The sequence below is a fragment of the Diabrotica virgifera genome, chromosome 8, assembly GCF_917563875.1.
Source record: "Diabrotica virgifera virgifera chromosome 8, PGI_DIABVI_V3a".
Classification (NCBI taxonomy): domain Eukaryota; kingdom Metazoa; phylum Arthropoda; class Insecta; order Coleoptera; family Chrysomelidae; genus Diabrotica; species Diabrotica virgifera.
The window spans coordinates 31,999,800-32,017,301 of record NC_065450.1 but is presented as its reverse complement, the minus strand read 5'-3'; the positions used below and the strand labels follow the sequence as shown (position 1 = coordinate 32,017,301).

Sequence of the window (17,502 nt, the reverse complement as noted above, 5' to 3'; positions counted from 1 at the left end):
ATTTTTCAAGGCTCGGCAAAGCTGTGTTGATGGGCGATCTAAATTGTAGACACACACAGTTTGGTGATCACCGTCAAAACCCAGAAGGCATCCGCCTCACGGATTTTCTACTAGACCTTCCTATCTCTCGAATCACCAACACTGAATACACGTTTCTGAACGCTGCTGGGGCCTCTATTGTCGACCACATCCTAGTTACTAGTAACATTCTGGATCGGTTCGAGGATAGATGCCACATCGGTGACTCAGTAACGTCAGACCACGTACCACTTCTTGTCAACACTGACATACTAACTCCAAAACAACCCAATCCTCCAAGAACTATAAGAGACTATCGTCACGCTAACTGGACTGAATTCCAAAATTTCATCACTCAAAATCTCCCTATGTTAGGCGAACTTGATACTAACGACAGTATCGACACCAGTGCAACCGAAATTGAGAACCTCATCACCGAGGCGATCACGCACGCTATTCCACTTAAACAAATATCCTATACATCACCGGCACTTCCACAATACATCATTGCCAAAATCCAACAAAAAAGACGTCTTCTACGTCAATATAAGGCCAACAGAAATCCACTAATCAAAACAGAATACAACCGGATCTGCGCCAGGATAAAGAGAGAGATATCTGACCTAACGGCTCGCCGGTGGGAAGATGCTACCTCAAAACTGGACTACAGAGACGGTAGTAAATTCTGGCACAAATTCAAAGTCCTAACAAAACAAAAAGTATCTCAACCATCTCATCTGTTGGTCAACAATCACATAGTCAATTCCCCAGAAGGGAAAGCCGAAGCATTAAAAAATTCGCTTCAAATCAACTTTCAAACCCCAGACAACCCGAACTTTGATCACTTGTTTAAACTCAACACAGAATACATAGTAAATGTTACTCTCAATCACCACGTTCCAGTCTATGATCCTATCATGGACCCCCTCACAAACAGGGAAACGGAGAGCTTTTGCCAAATTGGTAAAAACAGCGCTCCCGGACCTGATGGCATCAACCGAAGATGCCTCAAAAAACTTCCAGAGAGTATCATCCCTCTTCTAACTAAAATATTCAATGCATGTCTCAAAAACAGCCACTTTCCTACTCCTTGGAAAGTGGCCAATACCATCATGCAACGTGGAATCCTATAGACCAATTTCTTTAATCAACACTCTGGGCAAAGTTCTTGAGCTAATCCTAAAAGAGAGGCTCAATGACTTTCTCGAAAACCATAATATCATACCAAAATTTCAATATGGATTCCAGTCAGGTAAATCTACCAAACATGCAATAACTGATTTCACTACTAAAGTTACTCAAACCATCAACGATGGTTCATTCGCCATAGCCACATTCCTGGATGTGCAGAAGGCTTTCGATCAGGTCTGGCACGACGGACTTGTTCGGAAACTTCTGGACATCGGGCTACCATTGCAATTTACCAAAATTGTACACTCATACCTCCATAACCGAACTGTCAGAGTGAAAATAAGTGATCAAAAATCCACCCCCTTCACTCCACAAGCTGGAGTTCCCCAGGGTTCAGTCCTAGCACCGCTGTTGTACATCATCTACAACAGCGATATCACTAACCAAAATATCCCAGGCACTCGGCTGTTTCTCTATGCAGACGACACGGCTCTGCTCACAACAACCTCTCGATACAACCCAAGACTTCTCTTCAGAAGAGCCCAGGCTCTGTTGGACGGTGTCGGCGAATGGTGTTGTAAGTGGAGAGTCACGCTGAACGCGAAAAAAACAACAACGATTGTGTTTCGCGCCCCTTCTGTGTCACATAGAATCATAATTAATGAAGACGACCAATATCCTCTGATATTGTTGGGAGAAAGGCTTGTTATTAGTCCGACTGCGAACTATTTAGGAGTTCTGTTCACCAGGACTCTTAACTGGAACGCAGATCTAAAGGCAACTTTAGATAGGGTAAGGAACAGGGCCAGACTTCTCAACTCTCTCTCTGGACGAATTGGCAAGACACACAAGAAGACTCTCATTCACACTTACAAGACCTTTATTCGACCCGTCATGGAGTACAAATCTTGCCTCTACTCTCTTTGCGCTAGAGCAAAACAAGAGTGGTTGTTGCGCGCTGAACGTAGAATCTTGCGTAGATGTAACTATGAGCACTGGCGATATCCCTCAAACGAAATCCATAACATCTCGAACATCCCCAAAATCATCGAGAGAATAAACTCTCTGAACAGGAACTTCACAATCAAAGTAATCAACGGCCCCCCCCCCCCCCCTCCGACACACAAGAATCTCTCAAATGTTCCTGTTCATCTTCCGGCCACGTACTCCACCGAAAACCCAACCGCAAAAAGATTCATTTACCGTCCGCTCTAATGCAAACATGCATTGACGAACTCCCGGTGGAGTACGAAAACATCCTCGAGGCTACCCCGTTAGCCTACCGTACCCACCTTTAACATTTCCTCTTCCCTACCCCGAACAGGGAGAAGTTGGTTTTTTGCGGTTTCCCAACTTCATTGCACAATTATACCTGTTCGTCCCAAGAAAATAGCCGCAACTATTTTCTCCACTCGAACGCACACTGTCCACGCCGCGCTCAAAGCCACCTCCTGACCGCCGACGAGGGACGCAGGTTCGCCTGTCGTTGTACAATGGTTTCTAGGGAGACTGGTCGAGAGCAAAGCACGGACAGTACACGTAAATGTCTATGGAACCAACAACAATCCATCAAACTTTCTTCTCTGTTGACTTCTTAGCCTTCTGGACACCACCGTCCGGCATAAGCCAGGATCCAAAAACACCAGGACACGGCGCTTGCCCCAGTGTGTTTTTCGGACTGTGCTTTTGCTGCCAACACTATACATTCACTACAAACCCTGAAGAGGACAAAATCCTAAACGGGGACAATCATTGATCGCATTTCCACATAGCATTATATCTATACACGCAAATCAAACAATGATAGTAGTTTGTACTAAACATTACCTTGGATGCCCTGGGCCTCTGTTTACCTCGGTTTACTTTATATGGTTAAACCACCTGATTTTAGGGGTAGGTAGCTGGAAGAGCTTTTCGCCTTATTAATGCTTGATTTTAGAATTGTGTCCTAAAAATGTGTGTTCCGGGCACCGACTAAGTCGGTGTCCCGCTATCCGCAAATGTCCCCGGTAAATAAAGTTCGGTACAGTTTTATTGGACCCATCATCTGACAAAACAACATCACTTTAACTCTTTTAAGAAATTGGCTAAGAGAACTAAGATGGTTTTTTTTTCATTTCTTCTTTTTCGGCTTTTTTGATCATTTTTTTTGAATCCATTTTTATTTACCTACATAAAAATAATAACTTTAAAACCTTAAGATTATGAAAATAGTAATGTGAAACTGTAATTTAATAATAGTAATGAGTACTTAACAAATATAATTTTATATTAATTGAATGCAACACTGGATTCTTTAACTGCAGATGCAGAGTATACAACTGCCAAACTATTCTGTATTATATTCACATGAAATAATACTAAAATGTTTATGTTAAATATGTTTTTATGGAATTAATCCTTAACTTGATACCTAAATTAATAGGTAAAATACATAATACTTAAATTAGACAAACCGCAAGAACGCAGTATCACAATCTTGTTTGTTTTACAAGAAATCATTCACTTCCTTTCATAACTGCTGATACAAAACTAACAACTTGCAAGAAATTTGGAGAAAATAAACAAAGCATTCCCATTAAGAGCAAAGTTGTTTGGTTGAAATATGATATCTTTGACCAATAAATTATATTACCTACTACATGGAAAGACTATTTCTATGCGGCATTGCATATTTTTGTATATTTTACATGTGAAATGATTTTTTTTTATCTTGGTATTTTGCATAACACCAGCCGAAAAAAGCTCATTTTGGCGCCCCCCAAACAGGGGCGCCCGCCTGCAGTGCATCCCTTGCAGGCCCGTTATCGCCGGCTCTGGTGTCCCATTTAAAAAAAATGAGAAAATTTTGTAATTGTCAATAGTGATCACACTGTATATTTTATGGCTAAAAGTAAAAGATATTAAATACTTTAAAAATAACACTATAATATAAAAACTTTGACATATCACTTAAATTTTTATAACCTTGGAAACATAAACCACAACCCTACAAATATTACCATTTTTCTCAATAAAAATGTAAATATTTCGAAAATTATTAACTTTAGGCCTATAAGACCTTATACAAATTTTTCATATTTTTAAATAATATATTCAAAAATAATATAATATACAGGGTATATTATAAATTTTATTAATTTAAAAAAATACAACTTTGGTTCATACCGTCGTTCTGACTCACCCTGTATAATCGAAAATAATTTTAAATTATAGACGTTTTTGATACACATTAGTTTTGTTATAAACATTTTTTTGTATATCTCATAGTTTAGCCGTAATAAAAAAAACCAGAGGTTTGGCGCACCCTGTATTAGTGTTTTTAGTAAATGTATTATTTATTATAATTTTTGTCTTTGGATTTGTCTTCCTCGGGAATAAGATATTTTATAATAATAGTAAGTATATTTAAAGTATTTTTGTATACTTCAGTCTATTAAATTTGTCAGTATTTGTATGAGAAATCTTGTAACCTGTCAAAGCAAAGGTAATATAGCTCAGCGGTCGAGCTTTTTTTTTAATTTTTGGTATCGTTTTAATAATTTTTTTTAAAAGTGGTAGGTAAGAAAGTTAGTTTAATATTTAAATAAAATACAAATAACCTGTTAAGTATATTTATTTCTTTGAAATTATATAATAAAGTATGACTTCTCAAATGTGAACTCTAAAATGTACTTTTAAATTATCTGCTCTACTGAATTGTTTAAAACAAATTTCACACTTGTAAGGTTTTTCTCTGGTCTAAACTTTCATGTGAGAAGTTAAGCGAGCATTTTGGGTAAACCGTTTTAAACAAATCTCACACTGATAAGGTCTTTCTCCAGTGTGCACTCTCAAATGTACGTTCAAAGTCCATGCTGTAATAAATTGCTTCAAACAAATCTCACACTGGTGAGGTTTTTCTCCAGTGTGAACTCTCAAATGTACAGTGGAACCTCGATAAGTCGGATTAATCGGGACCGCGGCCAATCCGGGTTATCGAAAATCCGGGTTAGCCGGAGAATATGGTAAAAATTAATAAAATACGGTACTCTTACAGATAAACTTAATTATTATAATTGCCAAAAAAATGAAGTACTTATGTCCAGTACATCTAAATTACCTACAGTTGTAACATTCATGTTTATTTCTTAGTAAAAAAAACTCAGTCAAAGTGAAAACATTTTTATTTTATCTGATGAAAATCGATCCGGGTTATCGGAGGCCGACTTATCGGGGTTCCACTGTACTTTCAAATTACTTGCTGTAGTAAACTGTTTAAAACAAATTTCACACTTGTGAGGTTTTTCTCTGGTATGAACTGTCATGTGAGAAGTTAAATAAGCTTTTTGGAAGAACTGTTTTAAACAAAACTCACACTGGTACGGTTTTTCCCCAGTGTGCCCTCTTAAATGTGTTTTCAAAGAACCTGCTTGGCTAAACTGTTTAAAACAAATTTTACACTTGTGAGGCTTTTCTCCAGTGTGCACTCTCAAATGTACTTTTAAATTCCTTGCTTCACTAAATTGTTTAAAACAAATTTCACACTTTGAAGGTTTTTTTCCAGTCACAACTTTCGTATTTATATTTGATGTTTTTGTCTCAGCATGTGGATTCATATAATTTTCTTCGTGAGACGAATGTTCAGTTAGTGTCTCCTTGATTTCCATCTTGTTCTCTGGGAGACAATCTAAAAATCAAAGTGACTATATTACATATAAACATTTACTAGAAACAGTAGTCCAGGGCGCATCTGTAAAAATATGAGTACAGTTGGATGTTGAGAGGTGACTCATATTTTGTGCAGAAATAGCTTGGAAATATTTGAGTTATCCTTCCACTCAAAAAGGTCCGGAACATTGTTTAACACATTGCGTGCCACGCCTTAATCGGGATAATACTCTCGGGGCTACGGCATATCCACGGCAATATGGAAGTCAGTCGTTACGTGTATATTAAAATGAGTGACGTGGCCCCTAGCAGAACATCCGTGTCTCTCATATATGAGCGACGGCGACGTGGCACGCAATGTGTTAAATAATCAAAATGTCAAAAAATGAAGAATATTAGATTTTTTTCTTGGTTTTTTTATTATAACTTTAAAAATACCTATTCATTTCCGAGAAAAGTTGCACTAATATAAAAGTTGCGTAATTAAATACCCTAACTCCGCCTAGGACGGTCCCAAGCCCGGCTGAAAAAGGAGGAGGGTTGTGCGTAGAGCTAGCAACCCTACCACGTAAAGAACACAATCGCTAAAGAAACATCTACTGTTGTCCTCGGAAACAGGTCGGATAAAACGATGACGAACACAGCGAGAAAAATGGACACGAGGAAAACAAAATATATAGTACGTTGGAATGTCCGCACGATGAGAGATATAACAAAAGCATTGCAAATAGCAAGTGAAGTTAAGAGATACAAAATCCAGATCCTAGGGCTAAGTGAAATAAGATGGAAGGAAAAAGGTAAATATAAATTAAACTAGAAACGATTTTGTACTCTGGCAAAGAAGAAAACGAATCAAACTATGAGAGTGGTGTAGGATTTATGCTAGATAGAGAAGCTACTGACGCGTTACTAGAATGGGAAGGAATATCAGATAGAATAATCTACGCAAGATTCAATACAAGATTTCAGAACACAACTATAATAAATGTTTATGCCCTACCACCAAGGAAGAACTACCAACTTTTCTATGAACAACTACAATCACAATATGACAAATTACTGAACAAACATAAGAGAGACATCTTCATATTTATGGGAGACTGGAACGCTAAAATTGGTGAAGCAAATAAAGATAGAGAAACAGTAATGGGCACAGATGGCATAGGTACAAGAAATGAAAATGGAGAATTATTAATAGATTTCTGTGCCCCGAACGGGTTTGTTATAGGAGGAAGCCTTTTCTCCCATAAGAGAATACATAAAACAACATGGACATTAGGGTGGAACGAAAAATTCGAAGTCATTATTTTTTATGAGGCTAGTGCGAAAAAGTTGTGTTTTGATGTATAATAAAACTGTAAGAAATCTTTTATATATTGGACCCTATCTTCAGGTTCCATATTAAATTTAAATTTTTGGGAATAACAAAAAAAATTGAATTTTAAAAATTTATTTTTTATCAGTTCTTTGAATCTAAATAATAATTTTTTTATGATACAATATACATTTTAAGATTGGTAGTCTGATTTTATGTTAAAAAACGGCATAATGTTTCTATTCTAGACTGCAACCTTGAACGAATAAAGCCATCCCTTGATTCTGGTCGATAAACAGCAGCTGATGCTTCAGTTATTAACTTAACAGTTCTTTCCACGGATTTTGTATGACAAGGGCAGTTTAAGACCTCTATGTTGTTGTAATTCCCAGAATCAATAATATCTCTTACATCTTCATTTGAAATATGTTTTAGCAAATGAGGAGCCGTAACTTTGAATCCAGAAATAGAAATTAAGTCATAAATTGAAGCACTAAAATTTAATGGATAACGGCATCGAGAATTTTTCTTTGGTCAACTGGTAGAAATCGTGAATAATGGATCATTCGCCATAAATGTTTTGAACCATCAGAACAGCTAGGATACAGTTTTATATAAAACCAAACTGGTGCATACACAGTTCCAACATACAATCGAAGCAACCGATTATCAACTGTCAGCCACCTTGCGTGTGATATTGTCACAGGTTTTTTAAGGCTCAAATCATTAGGACATTTTCCCGCAGCAACTGCCTGACTGATTTGGTACAAGTACTTCTGATCGGTACTAAGGTCTGTTGTTTCTAAGAATACTGCTATGTTGTTCTCTATTGCGACAAAATCGACAACAGCCTTCTCTTCACAGCATTCCAGAAGTTTCCCTATTTATCCTGAAAAACCAAGTGGTCCACTGGTGCGTCAATCTAACTGTTGAATTAAATGACGTAAAGGTAGCTCATTGCAATGAAATAAGCATACTAGCCATTTAAGTGAAGTGCCGCAGTATTTGTGACGTAGATGTTTGGACTGTAACTGTTGACAAAAGAGCAACGAATTCTTCTTCATGATCATCTGCATCAGAACAATAATTTGTCAGACAAGTTGCTACTTATGGAAGGATTAGAGGAATCAACGGTACATGCTTTAAAAACAATTTCGTCAGTATTATATTTCTGAGGACTTGCCTTTGCCTTCATGGTTCTTTCAATTTTCTTCCTTATTGCTGCAGATGCTGCAATATCCACTGGTCCAATTGCGGTTTTTTGACAGGATCGTTGATCTTGAAGAAAAATTCGCTCATTTTGTGGTACTTTCTTGATTTTATCACAAGTACACACACAGAGTTCTAGTCATGTTGCACTTGCAAGCCGCAATATTCAATAACTTTTTACACTCCTTTCGAAACTGGCAAATCTTTTCTATTTATGAATCAGGTGCTTGCTGAGATTTTGTGCCCCTATCGCTTAAGATTTTGATACTCTGTATAAATATTTTTAATCATATCTTGAATGAACTTATGCGATAATGTTGGAATAGAAGCTTTTATTCATATTTGTTTTACTTTCGTTGCAACGGCATTCAAGACGTCGGCGATAGATGGATCTTTATTATTATTTGTCAACGTAAGTTCGTTACGAATAAAGAGAAAGCAATTTAGAATGTCACACTTAGTTGGTAAAACACAATCATTGAAATTTGATCAGAGCCATATTGATTTTTTCGACAAAAATAATTTATTTTGTTTTTTCATTTTTCAAATCCAATATGAAACCTCAAGATATTTTTTTATTTCAAAATGCTCTCGCGCCAATTGTTTTCATCACCTGACAAAACTTTTAAACGATAGCCACAAGAATTTTTCTTTTTTTTTATTTTTTTGACCTTTTTCGTTCCACCCTAATGGACATCCCCTGACGGAAAGACACTAAATCAGATAGATCATATTTGTATAGCAAAAAGATGGAGAAGCTCATTATTAGATGTAAGATCGCAGAGGGGAGCAGATGCATCAACAGACCACACACTAGTACGAGCAAAACTGAAAATCAGACTAACTGCCAAAAAGAAGCACAAGGATAACAATAGGATCAGATACAACACGCAATGGCTTGACAATGAAGAAACAAGAAAAAGATACCAGGATGAATTCGACAACAATATAGGAAGAAAAGAAGTAGTTAACGAAAATATCGAAGAATTCTGGACAAACTTAAAAACAGCTATCAAAGATACAGCCGAATACGTCCTTGGCAAAAAACTCAGGAACAATAAACCATTCAAGAAAAGACAAAAGAACATACTACGATAATTTAGCAATAGAACCCAAACAAGCTGCAGCAACTAATGATATGAGGAAACTTTATGAAAACACAAAGAAACTCGCCAGGAAATGGCCACATAACACACATATTAGAGATAAAGATAATCAAATACTAACAGCAGAAAAAGATATAGCAAGACGATGGATGGAATATTTCACTGACTTGTTTAACCACAATGTGAATTCATTAGAAAATATTGAGAAGGAAGAAAACCCGGAACCGTTAGATATTGATGTCTCCAACTTCAGCCGAGAGGAAATAACAGAGTATAAAACAACTCAAAAAGGGAAAGGCAGCAGGTCCAGATGATACTGTAGGTGAGCTGTTTAAAGTAAACACTGAAAAAATGATACATTTACTGTATAAACTATTTGAAAATATATGGAGTCGAGAGAAAATTCCCAAAGAATGGACAGAAAGCATTATAATCACTATCCCGAAAAAGGTGACACCTCAAAGTGCCAGAACTGGAGACCTATAACCCTCTTATGTGTTGCGAGCAAAATAATGACCCGTATCATGCTTAAAAGAATAAAAAATAAAATAGACCAAAAATTAAGATCAAATCAAGCTGGCTTCCGAGCAAATAAGTCATGTATAGACTAGATCTGCACGCTCAGAATAATCATCGAGCAGTCAGTGGAATGGCAAAGTAAACTATATCTAAACTTCATTGACTTTAGAAAGGCGTTTGATATCCTATATAGAGAAAAATTGTGGGAAATAGTAGAGAGTTATGGGATACCGGACAAATTCTTAAGAATAGTGAAGTTGTTTTATGAAAACACCACAGCAAAAGTAATATACGACGGGAATTTAACAGAACCAATCCACATTAACAGCGGTGTAAAGCAGGGTTGTATACTGTCTCCTACTTTGTTTATTATTGTCATGGACTGGCTTATGAGAAAAAGCAGCAACGGTAAAACTGGGATAGACTGGAATACCTTTGAACAATTAGATCTTGAATACGCAGATGATGTATGCCTACTTTCAGCAAAGAGACAGAGCATGCAGAAAAAAAAGTGAGAAATTAGCCAAAGAAGGTAAAAAAGTGGGTATGGAGATAAACATGAATAAAACTGAATTAATGAAGATTAACACACCGAGAGCAAACACATAGAAAACCAAGAGCTGAAATCAGTGGAAAGAGTTAATTACCTAGGAAGTATACTGAACACGACAGGAGGAGCAGAGGAGGATATCCAGACACGAATTGGCAAAGCACAGACAGCATATTATATGTTAAATAATATATGGAAATCTAATGAAATAAAACTGGACACCAAAGTAAAAATTTTCAATAGCAATGTAAAGACATATTATACGGATCACAAACATGGAGAATAACAAAACACAACACTGGAAAGATTCAATCCTTCATCAATAAATGCTTACGAAAAATTCTAAGAATATTTTGGCCCAACAGAATTACAAACTCAGACTTATGGAAAAAAACGAAGCAAGAACCAATACATAAAGAAATAAGAAAGAGAAGATAGAAATGGGTGGGCCATACTCTGCGGAAACCAGACACAGACATAACAAAACAAGCATTGGAATTCCAACCTCCAGGAAAACGGAAGCGGGGGAGGCCGATAGATACATGGAAGAAAACAATTATTAAGGAAGCAGAAAACGTCGGCCTAACCTGGAAAGAAGTTAGAGAAAAAGCACAAGATCGGCAAAAATGGAGAATGACAGTAGATGCCCTATGTTCCAGTGGGAACGAAGAGGATAATGTAATGTAATTAAATATCCTACAAGATAGAATTGGTTAAAAATTTTAAAAATTGTCACCCTTGTTTTGTTGTAAAATAGCAATAATTGCGAAAAATCAGCAATATACCCAACTGGGGCGCATCTGCGGACACACTACGAACATCTGTGCTAAGTTTGGTCTACTCTGTGGCAGAGTACTGTGCACCGGTCTAACTAAATAGTCGTCATGTGAAGATAGTTGATACGCAGCTTAATATAGCAATGAGAATGACTAGCGGCGGCATCAAGACTACTCCACTATATTGGCTTCCCATACTTAGCCATATACCTCCGCCTATTCTACGAAGACAAAAGGCCTTGATAACGGAGTATTCGAAAGTAAATAGCAACTTGCAACTACCAATCCATGAAGACATCCCGAGTTTAGCAGCAAACCGACTCCCATCCAGAAAACCACTCATAAGAACAGCCCAACAGCTAACAGCAGATGATTTCAATGTTACCTCCAGATGGCGCACGCTGTGGACTGAGGAAGCCCCACCTGAAGTATCCAAGCTTATTGACCCAGTCCAACAGCCTGATGGCTTCGACCAGCCACGAAACATATGAAAGAGCCTAAACCGAATTAGAACGGGACATGCAGTATGCGCACACAACCTACATAAATGGGGAAAACAGCCTACGTCCAGCTGCGACTGTGGTGCTCCAGATGAAACCATCCAACACATAGTGGAGACATGTGAATTGAGGGCATACCGAGGGAACCCAAAAGACTTTTTCAAAACTACGCCTGCAGGCCTTGAATGGATAGCTCAACTTGACTTAAAGATATAACCTTATCTGTATGTATTATCTTATATTTTATATGTATTTTGTCTATGTTCGTTTTTATATAAGCTTATGTTTGTATTTTTGAATTGTGTACTTATGTACGTTTTTTACAATTATTATTGTATTTATTCCATGTATTGAGCCATACGCTAAAGCTAAATAAATAAATAAATAAACCGATTTTAATTTTGCAAATTGGAAATGAATAGTACAGTGTTCTTTTATATGTAAAAAAAATTCAACTTGCTATCTGCTTTATATTCAGTCCTGCAAAATTTTTAAAAATTGCATTTTTCTATGGATGCTAAACAATGTGCAACTTCTCTCACTACTTATATACATTCAAAACAAACAATTTCTCAGGCAGTGAGAAAAGTCGGCCATTGCAGTGAGAAATATTTTTTACTCACAATCGGTTAGTAATTTATGGATTTCTAACCTTTGAAGTAATCAGGAAGCGACTTATTACTTACTTTACTTTCCCAGCTAGCCGGGAAAGTACTTTCCCGGCTAGCATCTGTCACTTTGCTACCTGCAAATGTCAATGTCATTTTTGATTAAAAGATGGTTTAGAAAGAATAGAATCCACTCAACATTTATTTAATTAAGAAACAACAACAATAACAAAAAGAAAACTATTTGGAATTATAAATATTAATAGTTACATTGGAATTATGATTACTATTAACGGTTAAATTATTCCCGCAGTTAGGGTGGCGTACATTCAAATTCACTATCAGACATTTTTGTAAAATAAACACAATTTGATTATATGTACAGCTGGTTCCTAAAAAAACTGATACGACTCTTAGTAAGATTTGATCATTTTGAGCAGTGTATGATTGGTCTGACATTATATTATATTTATTATGACAGACAAATAATAAAATAAACAAACAAACGGCCATTTTTTGAGGTTGAAGTTATTTGACCAATTTTAAGATTTGGCAGTAACAGTGACAGTATGTAAATAATAAGCATTTATCCTTCAAAATATAATCAATTAAATATAATTAAACTCATATTCATTATATCACACCTCATCAAAAGCTTTTTACAAGAACATAGTCAGTGATTTTGATATGGCTTAGAGCCAGACTACATCAAGATCGCCTATAAATCGTGCTGGTAATTGCCTTGCAGCGAGACCAAAAACAAAAAGAATAGGAAGAAGAAAGTACACTGCTCAATTTTCTACAAAATACGCTTTAAGAGTCGTATCAGTTTTTTTTGGAACCGGCTGTACAATTAATGGCGTCGTGTATCGCCTAAATGTCAGATTCAACAAACTTGTTTTGTTACCTAGCAACGATCTCACAGGTTACTTAAAATAATTCATCTTATCACGTAATGAGAATGGATACAGATATTTGAAATGAAATTATTATTGGTAGATTGTGAGTATTAGAAATCCATAAACTACTAACCGATTGTGAGTAAAATAGTATACAAACCTCGCGGGAACTCATTCTAGCCTCGCGTCTGTAGTTTACCTCGGTGCTTCGCACCTCGGTAAACTACCTTGCCGCTCGGCTGAAATAGAGTACTTTCCCGCTAGGTATGTAATATACTATTCTCACGGGTTCACCACCGGTTTACATACATATGATCGCCTTTTCCATGGTAATATGCACAATACAAACACAATTATTTTTGTCAAACAAAATGTGTTGACACTTGTCAAAACTTATCAAAAATTACCTTTTATAAGAATGTTCAACTGTGAATTGTAATGTTAAATAAAGAAAGTATATAAATATTAAGAATATTACATACTTATGTGTATATAAAGGGTGTTTGATAAAGAATGGGCCATAGCTTAACCTCAGGTTCCTGAGGTTAGAATAGGCCGATTTAAGCTAACTTGCCTTACTACAAAGTTTATAATAACCGAGATACAAGTTAAACTGTTTTTTTTTATGTATTATTGAATATTTCCTGATAGGTATGAGATAACAACATGAAATTTGGTATGTGGGGGTTTTTTGGGTCGTGAAAACTAAATTCCCTACCAAAAATGATGTATTGCCCAGAGGGCGCCACATACGCCTTTCAGCACTCATTTATTACGTTAAATTTTTTTATCCCTCAATCTGTATAATTTTGACATTAAAATTTTTATTCTCCTATTAGTTTTACTTAAAAAAGGTATACTTTTTTCATCTCCCTAAACTCAACCGTTTTCGAGATAAACGCATTTTAAATCTGCGATACACCATCATTTTTAGCATAATATCATTGTAGTTCCACCCGAAAAATAACTTAAAACCATAATAATTGTGCCAGTTCTCAAATTTATGTCATTGCATCGCAAAATTCCAATTGAAGAAATTTGCGATACATTTTTGGATAATTTTATGGTTTTAAGTTATTTTTCGGGTGTAACTACAATGATATTATGCTAAAAATGATGGTGTATCGCAGATTTAAAATGCGTTTATCTCGAAAACGGTTGAGTTTAGGGAGATGAAAGAAGTATACTTTTTTTAAGTAAAACTAATAGTAGAATAAAAATTTTAATGTCAAAATTATACAGAGTGAGGGATAAAAAAAATTGAACGTAATAAATGAGTGGTGAAAGGCGTATGTGGCGCCCTCTGGGCAATACATAATCCTTGGTAGGGAATTTAGTTTTCTCGACCCAAAAAACCTCCACATACCAAATTTCATGTTGTTATCTCATAGCTGTCAGAAAATATTCAATAATAAATAAAAAAAAAGTTTAACTTTGACACCCTGTATCTCGGTTATTATAAACTTTGTACTAAGGTAAGTTAGCTTAAATCGGCCTATTTTAACCTCAGGAACCTGAGGTTAAGCTATGGCCCATTCTTTACCAAACTCCCTGTATGTATTTTATTTCAATTTATGCATATAATATACCTAAAAGCACCTAAATTATTTAATTTTGAAGTTTTAACTCTTGAAAAAACGCATCCATAGAAAAAGTACAGTGTACAACACGAGAGAAAATGACATATTTCTCTCTCGCTTGATTTGCGACACTCGCCTCGTTCCTCGGCTCGTGCCAACAAATTTCTGCGCTCGTGAGAAATATGTCTTTTTTCTCTCTTGTTGTACAATATACTATTTTTTTTTGCAAAAGTTTGATTGCAAAATTATTTTCTTAAAATCTGTTGAACCGATCTAAGGGCCGGTATTTCCAACCTCACTTAAGCCAAAGCTTACTGTAAGCCTTTGCTTAAGCTTAGATGCCTGTATTTCCACTTTAATTTGAGGCTTAAGCCTAGGCTTAAACCAAATAATTTTAAGCTCGCGCGGGAGTTGGTTTAAGCCTTTGCTTAAGCTTAGATGCCTGTATTTCCACTTTAATTTGAGGCTTAAGCCTAGGCTTAAACCAAATAATTTTAAGTTCGCGCGGGAGTTGGTTTAAGCCTTTGCTTAAAATTTGTTTTCTGTTTTTTGAGGTTATTTCTATAGATTATTAATTATAGAGTTGTTTTGAAAACCAACTTTTAAGTAATAACGTTATTATTGGATTATTAAATAATAATCTATTAATTTATTAATCGTAATAACGATTATTAAAATTCTTACTACTTTTGGAAGGTGTAGGCACATGAAAATTGTTTATTTCTACAATGCTTGGTAGGTATTAATATATTTATTTTACAAAAATAAACTTACATTCCAATTTGACATTTTAAGGAATTTATCCAATAAACAAAATTACAAAGACGGATCTATTGCTTATGCAAAATAACAATAAAATATAGCCAGAGAAAATATAGACAATAAACTAAAAACACATGTACCATGTACACAACGAAAAAAAGATATCTTGCAAGCAAGAACAGTAGAAGAAAGAACGAACCGACAACAAGAATATACAACACTAAATAAAGCAGTTATAAGAAATGCAAGAAGAGACAAAAGAAGGTGGGCTGAAGAACTGGCGAAACAAGCAGAAACAGCTGCACAACACAACAGGACTAGAGAGCTGTACCAAATTACTAGACGATTAACAAAAAATGAGCCTAACTGTTCGAACATTGTAAGATCCAAGACAGGCGAATTACTTACTACAACGGATGACCAAGTAGAGAGATGGAAATAGCACTTTCAGGAGATACTAGGCACGCCCGGGGATAACGCAGATGAAATTGTTGAACACCCTCAGAATATAGACTTGCATATATCTTGCGAGTCCCCTTCCAAAACGGAGATAATAACAGCTATCAAATCTCTGAGAAATAACAGGTCCCCGGGAATCGATAACATTGCTGCCGAACTACTTAAAACTGACCCGCATCTAACCGCTGAACTTTTGCTCCCTATAGTCCGAGAGGTGTGGGAAACAAACCGCATTCCAGCGGGCTGGAAAAAAGGTAACATTATTAAGCTTCCAAAAAAGGGCAACCTCACACTGTGCAAAAATTGGAGAGGAATAACCTTGCTTACCGTCATAAATAAAATTTTTACGACCATCGTACATAAAAGATTAACAAACAAGGTTGAATTTCGAGCAAATCAAGCAGGTTTTAGACCAGAATCTTCCTGCATAGATCACATTAATACTGTGAGGGTAATAATGGAACAATCGGTTGAATGGAACACACCTCTATACATGGTTTTTGTTGATTTCGAACGTGCCTTTGACAGCCTATCTCATGCTGCTAAATGGAAAATTTGAGAGCTAAGAAACATTCAACATAAAATAATTTCGATTATAAAGTCACTGTACACTGAGGCGACGTGCAGCGTGACACACAATGGGATCAACAGTGACGAATTTGACGTACTTACTGGAGTCAGACAGGGATGTGTGCTTTCTCCGTTTCTGTTTAACATAGCTCTAGACTATGTTCTCTCCAAACTAGACTTCGACACAAAAGGGATACGATGGACGTTAACCACACGCCTAAGTGATCTTCAATACGCCGACGATATCTGCCTGTTAGGACAAAGGTTCCAGGATGTGGCCGACCAATTGGAAACACTATCCACTGAGGCCAATAAAATAGGTTTAAAAATCAATATTAGTAAAACCAAATCCATGAGAATAAACGCAAGGAACAACACGTTATTTAATATTGACAACATGCAGATTGTAAAATGTGGAAAACTTCACGTATCTTGGAAGTGTCATAACAGAAAGCGGAGGTACAGAAAACGATATTCGTATGAGGATACGAAAAGCTCAACAAGCATTCAGCATGCTTAACCCTGTTTGGAGGTCTGGGGAATATACTACAAGGACAAAGATCTGAATATTCCAGTCAAATGTTATATCTGTTCTACTCTATGGATGTGAAACCTGGAAAGTGACAAAATCCCTTACAGACAAATTGCAGGTCTTTGTTAACAAATGTCTACGAAGAATTGTGCGTATTTTCTGGCCAAACACCATCAGAAACGAAGATCTGCTACACCTGACCCAACAAAATACCAGACGAGACATCGACAAAATGAATGCAGAATCATTACAGCTGCATCTTAAACTAAGTAACACAATCCATCCAACATTATGGAATTTCTTTGAACAACTGACAAA

The 17,502-nt window shown here is 36.2% G+C and overlaps 1 protein-coding gene across 3 annotated transcripts in view; it reads right to left on the bottom strand.

Moving 5' to 3' along the window:
• The window catches only part of LOC126890455 (zinc finger protein 227-like), a 108,190-nt gene that overhangs the window by 52,347 nt on the left and 38,341 nt on the right, over window positions 1–17,502 (bottom strand). The window contains exon 3 of one of the 3 annotated variants that reach the window (XR_007700325.1): window positions 4,750–5,818. The exons of the other annotated variants lie outside the window; for them this stretch is intronic. The gene's annotated coding sequence lies outside the window, so the exon portion shown is untranslated. Of the gene's footprint in view, window positions 1–4,749; window positions 5,819–17,502 lie in introns of those variants that run through there. 3 annotated transcript variants of the gene reach the window in all.